The sequence below is a fragment of the Rissa tridactyla genome, chromosome 10 (genome assembly GCF_028500815.1).
Source record: "Rissa tridactyla isolate bRisTri1 chromosome 10, bRisTri1.patW.cur.20221130, whole genome shotgun sequence".
Taxonomy (NCBI): domain Eukaryota; kingdom Metazoa; phylum Chordata; class Aves; order Charadriiformes; family Laridae; genus Rissa; species Rissa tridactyla.
The window spans coordinates 13,100,613-13,115,584 of NC_071475.1; positions in this window are offsets into that span (position 1 = coordinate 13,100,613).

Consider the following 14,972-nt stretch of genomic DNA (forward strand, 5'->3'; position numbering starts at 1 on the left):
TGATCTGCACTGATTTGTTCCGTTTTCAGGCAGGAACCAGTAGGTGGGTTTGAGCCAAAGCATACTGTTTCGTTTATTTTTATTATTATTATTATTATTATTACTTTGAACAAGATACTTTGTAATTTCATGAGAAAAGATCAAAGCAAATGTGGTGTCACCGTTACAATGTTACTTTTGGAGCTAAATGTTAGCCTGCATTTATTAAAGTTTAGAGAAATGTGTTGTACTGTAGTTGCTGTTTGTATCATGCGTATGTGCACGTATGGTTTTAAAAGATATTTTCATTTTACATGAAATACAACTTTGCTAATAAAAGTTTGACTTGATGTAATCTTCAAAGGCCTTAGCTGTAATCCGCAAGTTTTTCTTTTGGTTTGTTTCGGGTTGTTTTCTTCTCCTGATACCATTTCTTTGTTGGGAATCTATTTTAATTGTCATTCATAGCTTATGGTCTGTGGTGGGTTTTCTCGGCCCCGCACTGAGGTCGAGATGCCCTTGGCTTCTGCTGGGACTCTCGGGCACCAGCGACAAACAACCACCTAGATACGATCTACACCAACGCAGGGATGAACCTGAACGGCAAACACCCTGAGTTCAAATGCATGATTTATTTCATGGTATGATCATCTCCCGGGTCAAACTATGGTCCTATATAACGTTAGCATCTATGACACGCTTTATATACTCTGTGTCAGTTAACATCACATAAGCGCCCAAGCACGCAGAGCTTTAAGCTAAGTGGCATGTGAAATACCTACAAAAATAATGTTATCCAGTATTAATATACACTTAGCCATGAAATGGAAGACAAAAGCTCAACGTGCCAGGCAGGAACAGAGGTGAAAGGGGCTGATCCAGTTATACGTGGTGGAATACAGCTATAAAGATTAGCAGGGTGAATTTCCACTCCTCTTCATTAAAGATCAGCAGAATAATGGTGATTTTATAAATATCCAGGCACCTAGAAACCCAGTAAAACTCATTCTTTTCTTACCCCTTAGTTAGGGAAAACTCATTTATGCTGCAAGTCTGAAATCTGTATGCATTCATTATATCAAAATACAACAAATGTTCTTTGTTGGCCAAGGAAAATAGGAAAAGAGCAAAATACCTTCGTTCTTTTGTTACTGAGGAGTGAAATGGTCACCCCGACTTCCGTCCCCCACCACCCCCACCGCTCTTCAGTGTTATATGATTTCTTTCATTCTACTCTGCCTGTCCACGGAGAAGGGTGAACCAGGCAGGACCCGCACAGGGGCACCCATCTGATACCTGAGACAGCAAAACTGCCACTACTGAGGACTGCAGACAAACCCGTGGCAGCTGATAATGCTGCAAAATCTTTTTTTCTTTGTTTTTTTTTTTTTTTTTTTTTTTTAAAAAGGTATTTAACAGAAATCTGAAAGATCCAGGCAGTGGTCAAGTGTGAGACAAATTTCTCATGCAGAGAGTAATCCCTGGCTTCCAACCCTGGCGTGGTTTCTGCACTATGGTAAGAGTATTACGCTCAGTGAAAGAAATGCTCTTCTACATTATTTTTTTTCCTCATGTTTTTAGCTATCTCACTTTAGCAGGAAGATTTCAGGACTGGGTTTTTTTAGTGCGTTCTTCACCTGCAAAAACTCTTGAATACATTCAGTGCAAGTACAGAAACAAGTAGGACTGTGCTAACTAGCATTCGCCTTTCAGGAAGGCATCAAGGGCATCCCAACTTGTTTTTATTATTATTCTTGTTCTGGAATAATGAGATTTACACTGTTCTCGATACCATAATAGAGAGAGAAAGTCTTACAATCATGTGCTTCACTGGAGTGAGAATAAAGATGCTGCTGCCACCCTCAGGTGCATGGGCTGCAGATCCCAGCTCTCCTCATCCCACCACCTCTGCTGGCACCCAGCCGACAAATCCACAAACAAAACTTTAAGGAAAAAGTATGGGACCAATACAGCTTTATCTGATACTTGGCTCTGAATACCAAGTTGGCGTTGTTGGCACTATTCTGGGGGCAGAGCATTATTTCTAATTTTCAAATATTTCATTCTGTTCTTCAGTATTACAATGAAATGTCATCACTTTTGGACTTTTACCATCTGTTAATAAGCTTGAAATGCGGAGAAGTCAGTCAGTCACCCAGTGGAAATACCAGCAGTCTCACTCATTGGAAACGCGTGAGCTCTGCAGCTTTATAAGCCTTGTTTAACAGGACCTGTGCATTGTTTTTGCCATGCTCAAGGCCCTCATGGCGTCACTGAGGCCACATCCCCATTTGATGTAGCTAAACCTGCCACAGAAGAGCTGTCCCACCCCATCGCTGCCTGGAAATACGAGTATTTCTGTAAAAAACCCACCCTATCCCACTGCCTGGACATGCAGTGCCCACATGGCAGTTCCTGCTGTGCTTCTCCCTTTGCGGAGCATCCCTGCAGGCGCAGGACCATTCCCGCCCAGCTGCAGGCCACAACACTCTTTGCACATGAGAAAAACAAACCTTTCCTGTAGAATTTATACTGTGTGGCTGCACATCCAGCCCAGCCTGGGGGTTGCAGCATGATCCTCCCCGTTCGCTTGGGACATCAGGGCAGGAGCATTTCAAATCAGAACACATTTAGCAGTACATTTTCGGGTTTTTTTTATTATTTTGACAAGCTGGTCTTGCTGTGAAGTTCCATGGCTTGGCGTTGCTGTGCTTTTTCAACGTGTTTGCAGTACTCTTAGTGACTGAAACCTCTGTAAACGGGTGGCTTTGATGGCTGGAGGTCAGAAGCAGTTGGGGTGAGGAGGAGTGGGAAGCCGTGGGAAGCCATGGGCAGCGCTGCTCTGCTCAGCATCTGCCGGGGGTACGTGCTGTGCCCATTCCTGCAGCCAGCAGCGTTCAGCCAGAAGAAGAACTGGCTCATTTCCAGTTGCTCCTCCTGAAGGAAATGACATACAGGTGGTACCTCTTCACTAATTATCCTGGTAAGAAATCAGCAGCCTTTCCTTCCAATCTGGGATGCAGTTACTTTTAAGGCTGTAAAGTGTTTCCATCACCTCTTGATGGACGAGGAAGCTCTGCAGTGGTGTTACAGCTCGTTCTGAGAGCAGGACTGGGGGCTGAGACCGTGTTTTCCATGTGTTTGCTGGGCTGGGGATGGAGCTGGAGGAAGCCCCACGGCTGTGGGGAGGTGACGCAGACACCCAGGTGAGAGCATACCAGTGCTGGGAAAATGGGATTGTTACTGCTTTTACCTGAAATAGCAGCATGGGAAGGTCAGGAGGCCTTGCTGGGAGATGTACGGGGCCGTGATCCCTGCCAAAGGGCTTCGCTGCACCAGGGCTGGTTTCCAGCCTGTGCTGTGGGGTTTTCCCCTTTCTCCTGGCTGGATGTGTCTGGTCTCCTGTGCTGCTTCTGAAACGGGTCTGTCGTTATCCCTGAGGGCATACAGCTGCCTCTCCTGCACTAGCTTTGTGTAGATCTTCCTCCCGACTCCCTGTCAGGATCTGTCTGTGGTGATCCCTCAACTCCCTGGTCCCTGGCGTAGAAAACTTCCAGCCTGTTTGCGTCGGTGCTGCATTGGTGCTTCTTCCTCACCGTGCAATTTTCTAACCGCCCGTAACCTCCCTCATCTCTTCAGGGTGGAAAATGTGTTCCATTTAGGGATGCACACCTGGGATTTTTGAAACTGTCATGGGTCAAGTTGTCTGAACTATTCCAGATTAAATTTTTTGTGTGTATTTGTGTGGCTTTTTTAAAGTTTAAAGAAGTTTAAAACTTTTCTCACTTTTTTTTTTTCAATTAAAAAAAAAAAAGTGAGAATAATCTGCAGGTTTTAAGACTCCACACTCATTTCTGGGAGAGGAGAGACTCACAGGGGACCGTGACCTCTGCCACATCCCCCAGCACCACCATGCAAGGTGCATGACTCAGGGAGCACCAGGACGGGCACCCGGGGGAATGCGGCTCTCAATGGAAAGCAGTGGGCTGATGCTGAGGATTTAGCTGAAGACACAACATTTTGTCCCAGAAGGTTCCCACTTGCTCCTCAGCGTGATGTAGAGAAGACGTGTGCAGGAGTTGAGGTCCTCACCAGTGTGTTACTGGTGTGGAGACCTTCCTGAGCCCGGTTCTGGTGCAGGATTTAACCTGGGAATGGCTCGTGTTACTCCCTCCTGCGCACTTCTGCCGCGCTGCATCTTTGCAGGGGCTGGACGCAAGGTACTTGAGATTGCTTACATTGTTAAGTGAGTTCTTTTTATGATTATTTATTAAATAATTAAAGGCACAAATGCAGTTCCAAATAAAAATAAGCTTACCGTGTAAGAGGGATGTTATCCTTTATGACTTCAGGCAGTCATCGTTCTGAGCATTTATTTTCCTCTAAGTGGCAATTTATAGAAAACATGCATATGAAAAAATCGCTGGGCTATTTAGACTGACAGTGGAGTAGCTACTTCCAATAGAGCAGGAGTTATGGTTAATTATTTATAATTAGGGAAAGAGTACATTTTTCCGAACTCAGCATGGAACCGAGAGGCCACTAAGTAAATAAATTTACATAAAGTGCAGTGAAATCAGATCATTTGACACGCTAATTTGCCTAATGTAAAAAAAAAAAAAAAACTTTAAAAAAAAGTTGTTGAGGAAAAATAATTGTTGCAAAGCGTAGTGTCAGCAAAGGGGTCTGGAAGTGGCAATGACAAGTGGAAGGGGAATAGCTCTGGAACACAGGTCTTGAGGAGCATTGTGGGATAGAAGGGGGAAAGAATCATGGCAGTTAAAGGCCCTTTTCATTGTTTCTTCGTCAAGAATAACTCACGTGATTTTCTTCACAAGTTTGGGGGGGGATTTTGTTTAGCGGAAAATGGTTTATTTCACATCCCATCACCATCCTTTGTTGAGGATTTTAATTTTTCTCCATATGTTTCTTATTGAAAAATTATGAAAAAATTTTCTGATGAAAATGAAATTTTCTTATGAGAAATTCTTACTTAAAAAACAACCAAAACCATTTCCTTTTTTTTTTTTTAAATGGCATTTTTTAATCACTCCAAGTATGCAGATCAGATAATTCTTAATGATGTCGTGGTTGCTGTCGCAACGCCTCTTAGCTGCTGTGTTTTACGCACTTTTCTGGCTTTTTCTGCCTGTTGTTAGTGCTGAGCTGGGCTGGGCTCAGCCGTGCAGCTGCTGCTGCTGCTCTCTGGTGCAGGGATTCATTCTCCCAGGGCACCAAGGTCTCCATGGGTTTACCCAAGTCTGACTTTTCCGAACCTCCCAGCTCCTGGAGTCCCAGGACTGTGAAATTATGAATAATAGGGAGAACTTCACTGTTCTGTTTTCAGATTGTATCAATAGGGGAAAAAACAAATAAATACAGTCTACCTCAAGGAATAAAGGTCATCAAGCTCAGACTGTGATTTATTGAGAATTTTACGTTTCGGATATTTTATTTTTTTAAAGAAATAGTTACAAAAAAAGCCCAACTCGCCAACCTTGTCGAACTCTGAAAGTGTGAACCCCTGAGCCAAAAGGTTCAAAAAAGCCATGGGGAACGTAAGAAGAACACACTAATTCTTTAAATATCCAGGATTCTGACTCTGTGCCTGTCTCTGACTTTCAAAATTGAGAGTTTAGAAGTCTGAGTAAGGAGCCCATGTTTTGACTAGTTTTGGCAAACCTCATAAAAATATGCGTTTCTCAGTCCTGTTATTGATGAGTTTAAATTTGCCTACACCTCTCCTTGCCAAATGTTCTGAACATTAACATTTTCTCACATCTGCAATTTAAGTTTCCCATTAAGGAAAGGAAACTTTAAACTCAACCAGCTCATTTCGTCAGCCTGTTATCAGTGCCCATTGTATTTTCAGACTTCTGTCAGTTTGACAAGACATAGCTGAATCCGCTCCTTCTTATAATCAAGATAATAACTACTAAAAATTGATGGATTTTGCTGCAGTTGAAAATACAGACTAATTCTCGCCATAATTATCAAGTCTTTAAATGGTAATTGCACACTGTTACCATCTATCTGCTGTCAAATTTATTTCAGTAATTGACCTCCTAGTCCAGGAATTAGAGACAGCTTTTGATTATTGGTTCAATTAGTCTTAAAGCATCATATCTCTTTTTTTTTTTTTTTTTTGTTTTAAGGTATTTTAGTTTTCCAGCCAGTCAGAGAAAGTACCAAGAATGTGGCTAAATAGTTCTATCAGTACCTGCTGCGTCTCACTTTAACCAGTGCATATAGATATATTGATGAGGTTTTTGATGAAAAAGAATTGAGTGGCTTTGTGCTTTTTTGTGTGTGTTTTTAGTTTCAATCTTCATTTTTCTTGGGCGAGGGGCTGGGTTTTACTGCAGTGGTGAAGCCCATCGCTCTCTTCTGGCCAACGGCAGCCCTTTGGCTGGTCCTGAGCAATGTGGTGGTGCCGAGCCGAGCTCTTCCCATCAGCGCTGGGGCACCGCTCCGAGCAGCCTTCTGGTTCCTTCTGGGAAAAAAAATAAGGAACCAGGTCTAGGTCCCATAGATTCTGTTGTACACACACTTTCCAATATGAGGAAGGCAGAGAGAAGGATATATATTTTCTAGGATCGTTATTATAACAAAGGCTTTACGTGCAAAATGAGCAGGGCTTGGTTTGGGGGAATGGAAGAAAAGAAATATTGTGTTCTTGACATCCCCAGCCATGTGGAGATGGAGGAACATGTGCAGCTTCATTTGCTTCTTGCTTTTTGTACAGTAGCACCATGGATTTACGCAACAGTTTTTGGTCTGATTTTACTCATGCAAATGAAAGAAAATGCATGTCAACAAGGGCCAAAAATAAGTGTGTTTTTTTTCTCTCTTGTAATTTATTAACTATTTAGGTGCTTTTTTTTTTTTTTCCTTTATAAAGAGGAATTAAAGTCCTTTATTGACTCCCTGATCAGGGAGCATGCTGGTTTCTGTGGCAGTGCTTTTGTTGTAGCTGGGAGAAGAGGAGAGAGAATAATACGGAGACTAAACTCACGTCCAAGTGAAGTGTCCATGCAAACACCATGCAAGTCCAGCTTAGACTTTCCAGCTGAATTAACCACTGACTTCAGGTTGTACGTGTAAAGGTAGATTTTAGACAAAGCCATGCCTGATAAGCAGCTGATACGGCAAAGAGATCTGAGGTGGAATTAAATCAGTATTGGACCTGATCTTTTCATGGAGGGAGGAAAGAAAAAAAATACTCTGGTGGTCTTAAACCTGCCCTTCCCTCCCTTCCCCAAAGCTAGCACTTTTTCTTTTTTTTTCCCTTGCATATTTTCCCCATGGAAATTCAGCGTATTCCATCACTTTTCCTGGGAATATATTTTTCCGCTTTCGTTGCACGTACACAAATGAATGTTCACGCAGCAATGGCTGAACATGAATGAAATGAAACAGAAGCCTGTTTCCAGTTTCCACCTTAAGACGAGCAGTAAGCAATAAAATAAAATAGAGAGATCTTCCCCTGTATGTAACAGATACGTGATATAGACTGAAAAAGTCTATTTCTTTACAGTGATATTTTATTCAGTTCTACATTAATTTTAATCATCATTGTGAGGCATCCCTAAGTTACATTTTTCGATGCACGTCCCTCCAGGCTGGTAATGAGTGCGGTGCCGCGCCGCTATCCTTCACACAGCCATCTTCTGCAGACCCAAACATCTGCTGGGGATGCAAACAAAAGTCACACTTGGCTTTTTAATTCCAGATGATCGCCATTTGATAACTTCTCTTCACAAGAGCAAGTGACTGCTAAATATAAACAAATGCAGCCCAGAATTTCACATTCTGCAGTATTCACCTGGCGTTTCCGCTCCCTGCTATTATCCCAAATCCCTTCTGTTCTTTGCCAATCGGAGCAGAGAAGCAGGCGTTGCTGTGGTTACACGGGGGAAATAGGCAGATGCTGCAACATGCATGATGGCTCTTCCAGGAAATGCTTCAAGATAATTACAAGTAGTGATTGTGCCAGGGATATTGCTTGTTCCTCTGTCTCTTCAGATAATAACTTTCATAACCTCCTTGGCCGTGTCCTCTGGAAGGATTTGAGGACACGGTGATTATAAAAAGTCACCTGAGATTATAATTTCCCCGTGCCTTCTCCCTCCTGGACTGAATGAGAGCCTTCCCCGCACCTCAATAACCTGCGCTCTAAGTTTCTCGCCTCCAGTTCTTGAGCTTTAACTGTATTTCAGCATCTATTTTTTTTATTCTTGAAACTTTTGCCGAATGAGGATTTAAAACTAGACCTTCCGAACAGCTAAAGCACCTGAGTCCAGTGTTTTGCTGTTGCCTAACCTGCAAGTCCACTTTGGCTGTGTTAGGTTGATGGTTGGACTTCATGATCTTAAAGGTCCCTTCCAACCTAGACAATGCTATGGTTCTACGACTCTATGCTTGGCATCGGTGGGTACATAGGCACAGCTGACTTTTAACACTAAACTTCACCATCTCCCAGTAGCTTCTTTTACAAATCTCTTGCTCTTAACGATGCAAAGAACCTCGCGCATGAGCCGGAGGAAGGATTTACAGCTGAGTTTGCCTTTCTCCTCATGGCTTCACTTCTGCAGATATGACCAGGGCAGACCTAACTGGATACTGAGGCAGATGGATGTTGGTCCATATTCTCCTCCAGCATACTTGTACTGGTGGGACTGGGCCTCCAGCAGAGTAGCCTGGGAGTGAGGACCCTGTGACAGGAGGTGGGACACAGAGACCTGACTCCCCTGAGGCTAGAGATCCCTTTATGAATGGGTGTTCCAGCCAGTGCGGGTGGGCAGCAAGAGTGGGGTGCTTTAAATAAATGAATCCCATAGCAAAAAAAACATCCTTTAGTCTGATTTCAGGGTTATTTGCTACACTTGCCTAGAGATAAAATGCAAAAGCTCCAGAGAGGCACAAGATTTAAGACGGGTGAAAGGCGTCTCGAGCATCCGTGTTCCCTGTGTACTGGGACCTGGCTCCAACCAAGGCTGTGAAGGGATGTGCCCACATCTGTCCCAAAGTATTTGTAAGGAGTCCAAGCATCGTACCTAAGCCTGAGAAAACAGCAGTGCAAATGCCATCTCTTCCAAGTCATCTGTGAGAACTGGCCTTCAGTCAATTCATTCATTACATTATTAAAAAAGCATAAACAGTCAGGGAATTCCGAATTTCCCCTCTCCGTAGCTTAGCCATCACATCAGAGTTGCCAAATATATATAAATTTTTTTTCCCCCTACTAAACAACAAGCTTAGCTGCTTCTCTGAGACTATTCATTTTCACCACATCAGGAACTTATTAATTCTTGATGAGAATTCAAGCATTAATCAATTCTTGATTGAATTCTCCCTAGAGGGAAAGAGGAGAAACTGGGCCAGATTTGCCTTTTGGCTGCTTTGAGTTCTGTGTCTGACTTAGCACACATGGCAACAGTGGTATAATCGGTCTGCTCAGCTTCCACGCCATATCAAATGCATCTTCACGGTTAATGGAAGACTCTGAAGACAATCTCTCTGCTACAGGTACTGTCTGATGAGAAGAAAGTGGCCAGAGCCCCCGCAGTGCTTTACCTTTGTGGTTGTCCTGCAGCAGCCGGGTGAGAACAGCCTGAGGGTTGCTCTAACGGGGGTCAGGCGTGCACAGAGCTGCAACCAGATCAAGGCAATTTAAAGGGAGGAAAGAAAAAAAAAATATGTATAACATCCTTGTGTGCCGCAGCCATACCTTGGGGTCTGGCCAGCAGGTAAGGATACAGGAGGAGTGAGCACTGGATGGTCTAAGTCATGTCTGGAGTCAAAGAGCCTCAGTCTTCTGCTGGTCTAAAATCACAGACAGTTTAGATGCAAGGATTTCTGCAGCGGGGCTTGAAATCATGCCCTTGCTTGCTGTTAAGAAGTTCTTCTACTGAAACTGTTTGCCTCTAGTGCAAATCTTACAAGTATACTGTCTGCACTGAAGGTAAACCAAGTCAGATTTTTAAACTGAGATTTCCTCGTGGTTTCATTTAGTCATGGTATGCTGAGGAATTTGCATTTAGATTCATACAGTTGACCCACTTCCTTGTAACCATATTTTTCAGAAGAAGGAAGTTTCCCTGTGAGATTTGTAGAGCTGTTTAAATGAATTTTACTTGACAGGTCTATGTCATCTATTTTATGACTCCATTGTAATGAATTAGAAATAATTTACCATTGTGTTAAAGATTTGCCCTATTTTCATAGGGAGCCCAACTTCCTTTATTTTTCTTACATTTCTCACGAGAAGTTAAATGTGATGACTTCAATTTCAAGGTGAATTAGACACGGCACAAACCCTGAAGGGATGCTTACAATATGCTTAATTTGAGCTGCACTTTCATTGTCAGCTTGTATATCTCTGAACTTAGGCATGTGGGTTTATTGTGGTGGTTTTTTCAATAAGTTTACTGTTGTTTCTTCAGAAAATATTTTCTCTTCCCCCCTCCTCCCTGAAGATACAAGTCCAGTCAGACTGTGTTCAAACTCAATACATCTTGAAATCGTAGGGTTTACATTTCTCTTTCCTTTACTATCCTACTCAGAAATTCAGCACGATACATCAAGCAGAAGTTTTGCAGGACGATGTTGCATGAGTTTCCCTGACAAAGGGAATTTTCTGGTACAAGCTCTTACTAGAGGAAAACGGCAGATGAGACAGGAAAGCGAGTCTTCCTTCTACATGGCTTCTTGTCCCCTGCACGCCATTCTGGTATCTACAGCTGGAGCCGGCGTTGTAGGGTCACTGGAGTCGGTAGCCATAGCTGATGTTGTTTTGCAGGTACCTAAACCTGCTTTTTGTAATCTTTTCCTTTGCAAAGTACTTTGAGACCTACAGATAAGAGTGATTTATAAGAACAGCTGTTACTATTTTTCTCCCTCATTCCAGAAAAAAAGAAAAAAACAACATAAAACATAATCTTATGAAAAAGATTAAAAAAAAAAAAAAATTCAAGAAAATTTTGTTCCCATTAATTGCAAGAGAACCAGTTGTTGAAGTCCCCGGTGGTGGTCACTCTCCTCACCAGGGAGTGTTGTGCAGCAAAGGTAGCGCAGGGTGAGACGGGCAGGAGCATCCCCAGCGCAGGGTAACTGCAAGGCAGTTCCCGGCTCTTTCCGAGCGGGCAAGCTGCTCTCCCGCTGCCCACCGGCTGCACTGGAGCCATCTGGCAACACGGCCAATGCTAACTCATCTCTGAGGATGGACCCACGATGCTCAGCCTCGGCGGCTCATTCCTTCCTCCCTCCTTCTTGCTCATGCAGTTGAAAATCGTGTTTCATTTTTATTTCTTCCAACCCTTCAAAGGCAACCTCTGCTGCTTTGAAGAGACTGCAGCTGGAAGCAGTAACCTCGCCTGCATTAGCGTAACCCCGCTTTGAGCACAAACTGGATGAGCGAGGGCTGTAGGAACTCTCCCGCCCAAGCCAAAGAAAAGCCAGGTTCAGAGGGGAATCGGAGCCTGTGACAAGGACAAAGCGTTTGGGCATTCCCTCTGGGCTTGGGAAGAGAGCTGAGCTAACGTGAGATAGAGCTACTGAGAAACCACAGAAGAGGAGAGGTTTTTAACCTACTTTATTCAGATTTTCTGAATTGCAGTGGAAGCATGACCCTGGCTGCGCCGGGAAAAGCAGACGGGAATGGGGTGAGCTTTAACCTCGGTGGCCGAGCAGCAGAGCTGGAGGGCTCTTGGTGGCATGGGGAGGAGCAGCCACCCCTGCGTCAATCCTCTCTGGTTTTGGGCTTAAAGTAGCGGGATGTTTTGCTGTTTGTTTGTGCCTTGGAGAACACTGAAGTGCCTTTGCAGGGCTGGGGCATCACCAGCGGTGCCTGTCTCAGCAGGCTTCAGATATCCACCTCAGCAATGATGATCTCTGTTGAGGGTAACGGCATTGCAGCCTTTGGTTTCACCTATGAATGGCTCCAGGGGATTTAAAAGGGTGAAAGAAGAGAAATGTCCAAATGCTCTTCTCAAAGATCCTTCCTGCTCTAATTGTGAAGGGAAATACCCTGGAGGTGACAGCATAAAATGGGGATTTGGGTTTTATGGGTTGCTGTCCTGCTTCCTCTGGCAGAAGACCTCTATTTCAACTGGCCTCGGCTAGGACAGGGGGAACAGCTGAGTGGGAAGGGTAGAAAACAGCTTAAAAAAAAAAAAAAAAGGTCAGTAGGGGACTGAGGGAGCACTTAAAATGAAGATGTCAGCAATGGAATGGAAATTTATCAATTCTAGTGACCTGTATAAACAGAAGAGAGGAATTGTAGTGGTCAGTTATAACCATGTAAATCTAATTAAATTGGTATTGCTTGCAGGAAACAGACAGTATTGAATATAACAATTAGTGGCTCTTTCTGCTCTTTCTGAAGAAGCAAGTAGGCAGAAGGCAGAGGGAAATGGCACTTAGAACAGAGTGCATTACCCTTGTCAGTCACAGGCAATTAATACAAATGAACCATCAGTGCTCGAGTTCAATTTTCTAATAGCTAAAATACAAGATGGGGCACTTGATCATGTCTGCTAGGAAAACAAATCCCACAGGAACTTTTTCACTCTCTGTTTTGCAGTGTGTGTTTGCAGGGGAGGAGGAGGAGAACTGTGGATTCACAGGGTCTGTTCCTTGGAGAGGCAGATGGGGAGAGTCTCAGGTGGCTGGTATGAGATTGCCCTTGGTGTTCCCTAAAAACGGTGGTTGACATTTCCCAAATTCAAGACACATTGCATCCAGCAGAAGGGAGCTCCGTATTAGATCCCATCTCCGCGGCAAGAGAGTAATTGATCACAGAATAAAAAGTTAGTGGTTGCTTGGTGCAGGGAAGCGTGGTTTGATTATGTCTAGTATATGCTAATGGGGGGGGGAAGACTCAATAATTTATTTACTGTTCTCCAAAAGATCCAATTTCACAAAGATGAAAACAATAAAACTCCCCTAATTCCTCCCCCCCTCCCCGCCCCTGGCAAAATATAACAAATGGTGAGCAGGGCGATTAGGAGCACGTAGCAGAGAATATAAATGAGGAGTTGAACACGGTAAGATTGACAAGTGAAAGAGCATGAGAAAATGTACGGCCAGCAAGTTTAAACCTATTTCATAATGTCCTTTAAGTATGACAGGAGTGAAAAGACGTTTAAGAGCTGCACCAGTCCATTTGCAGATGGAAAGAGCGGTGTCGGTGCATCTGTCCCCTCCCAGTGGGGAGGGAGGAGCGTGATGCTGCTGCCTCACGAGAGGGAATAATTTATATCCCAGCAGTGATTAAGAGGCAGTTAAGCAGCACCTACTATCGTCGGGCTCTGTTAAATCAGTAAGTCTGGGTAACTGGCACCTAAAATTTTTAAGAGCCGTCTGAGCTGCTCTTTGGATCATTAATGTTTATTTTTAATAAGTCCTGGATCACTAGGGAAGTTTCAATAGGCTGGAAGAAAGTTCGTGTTCTGCCATTATTTAAAAAGGGTAAATGGGATGACCTGAGTAATTACAAGCTTGTCAGATGAGCATTCAATCAATATGTGTTTTATACCACCAAATGTAAGGTCATATATCTAAGAATAATGAATGTAGCTGATACTTGCAGGATAGGAGATTTTTATCCCGAGAAGCAGCGTACAATGGGAGAATACTGAATAGGTCTGGGCAGAAACTCTCTCTGTCTCTCTCTCTCTCAATATATCTCTCTCTCTCATGGAGGAACTCCACACGGCAATGCTGCTGTCCTGTTTTGGTGTCCACGATTCATGAAGCTGCTTGGAAATTCAGAGGGAGGCCAGGGAAAATTCACCAGAATGATTAAAGATTTTGCAATCCAGCCATATAAAACTAACCCTGCTTAAGCCACAGAGGAAAGGGAAAGACTTCCCTGAACAAGTCTCTAACGATCCGTGCTGGGATAACGTTGGCAGAAAATATAGTGGTTGCAGCTGAAAGCCAGAAAGCTCAGGCTACAAACAATGTGTGCTGTGCTCGTTAAATACTGACCTGATAAATTAAGATTGTGGCAAATTTCCACCACTGGATTTGTTTGCAATAATCTCAATTTAGTTTGTAAAAATATCATCTTTAGTCCAACCATCATTGGCATGTGAATTGGAAGAGACCTTGGTTGGTCTTCATAGAACCATAGAATGGTTAGAGTTGGAAGGGACCTTAAAGATGACCTTGTTCCAAGCCCCCTGCCATGGGCAGGGACACCTCCCACTGGACCAGGTTGCTCAAAGGCTTTGCCTGGTGTGCAGGGCTGCAGCTGGTGCCATTGCAGGTCAGAAGAGTTTTGCTGTTGACTTGAGGACATACGGAGCGTGCTGGGGGCATGGTGGGGTGTCTCCATGGGCACAGCTTCCAGCAGGACCTCTGGAGTCGGAGCAGCCACCCTGGAGGAACAGAAACAGCCATCTGCAATAAAATGTAAAACTAGTAATCAATCCTTCAGGTTGCCAAAATGTGTTTGACCACTGAGCTCAGAAATGATTCCTACGGAAGTTCTTCTATTATTTATAGCTGTCTAAATAGCCATGCAGGCTACAAGGCTTTTTTGAAGGCACCGTGTAAATCTAAATTGAAGCCTGTTTTTAGCACCTCTCCTGGAGGTCAGGATGTGCACAGGTGTCTACGGACTCTGCAAAAGCTAAAAATATTTTCCAGATATAGCATTTTTCAAATTCCTTTTAGAAACTCATGATCTTGTTTTTAAAGCAACCGCTGAAATCTTGTGCTGTCTGGATTTTTTTCTAACTTCCTTTCTTCTTGTAATTAATTGACAAAATCAGCAACAGTATCTGCCCTGGTTTTCCCTTTTAGTTGGATGTTCTGTATGAAAATACTGTTGTATTTTTGGAAATAACTTGGATTATAGATTACCAATACAGTCTGTACATTTATGTTGGGTTGGTAAATTGTTTATGCTAAAAAAGAAACTGCCAATGCCTTTAGGGGAAAAAAAACCAAAAAACAAAAACCATAAAAATCCTATAGTCCTGGAG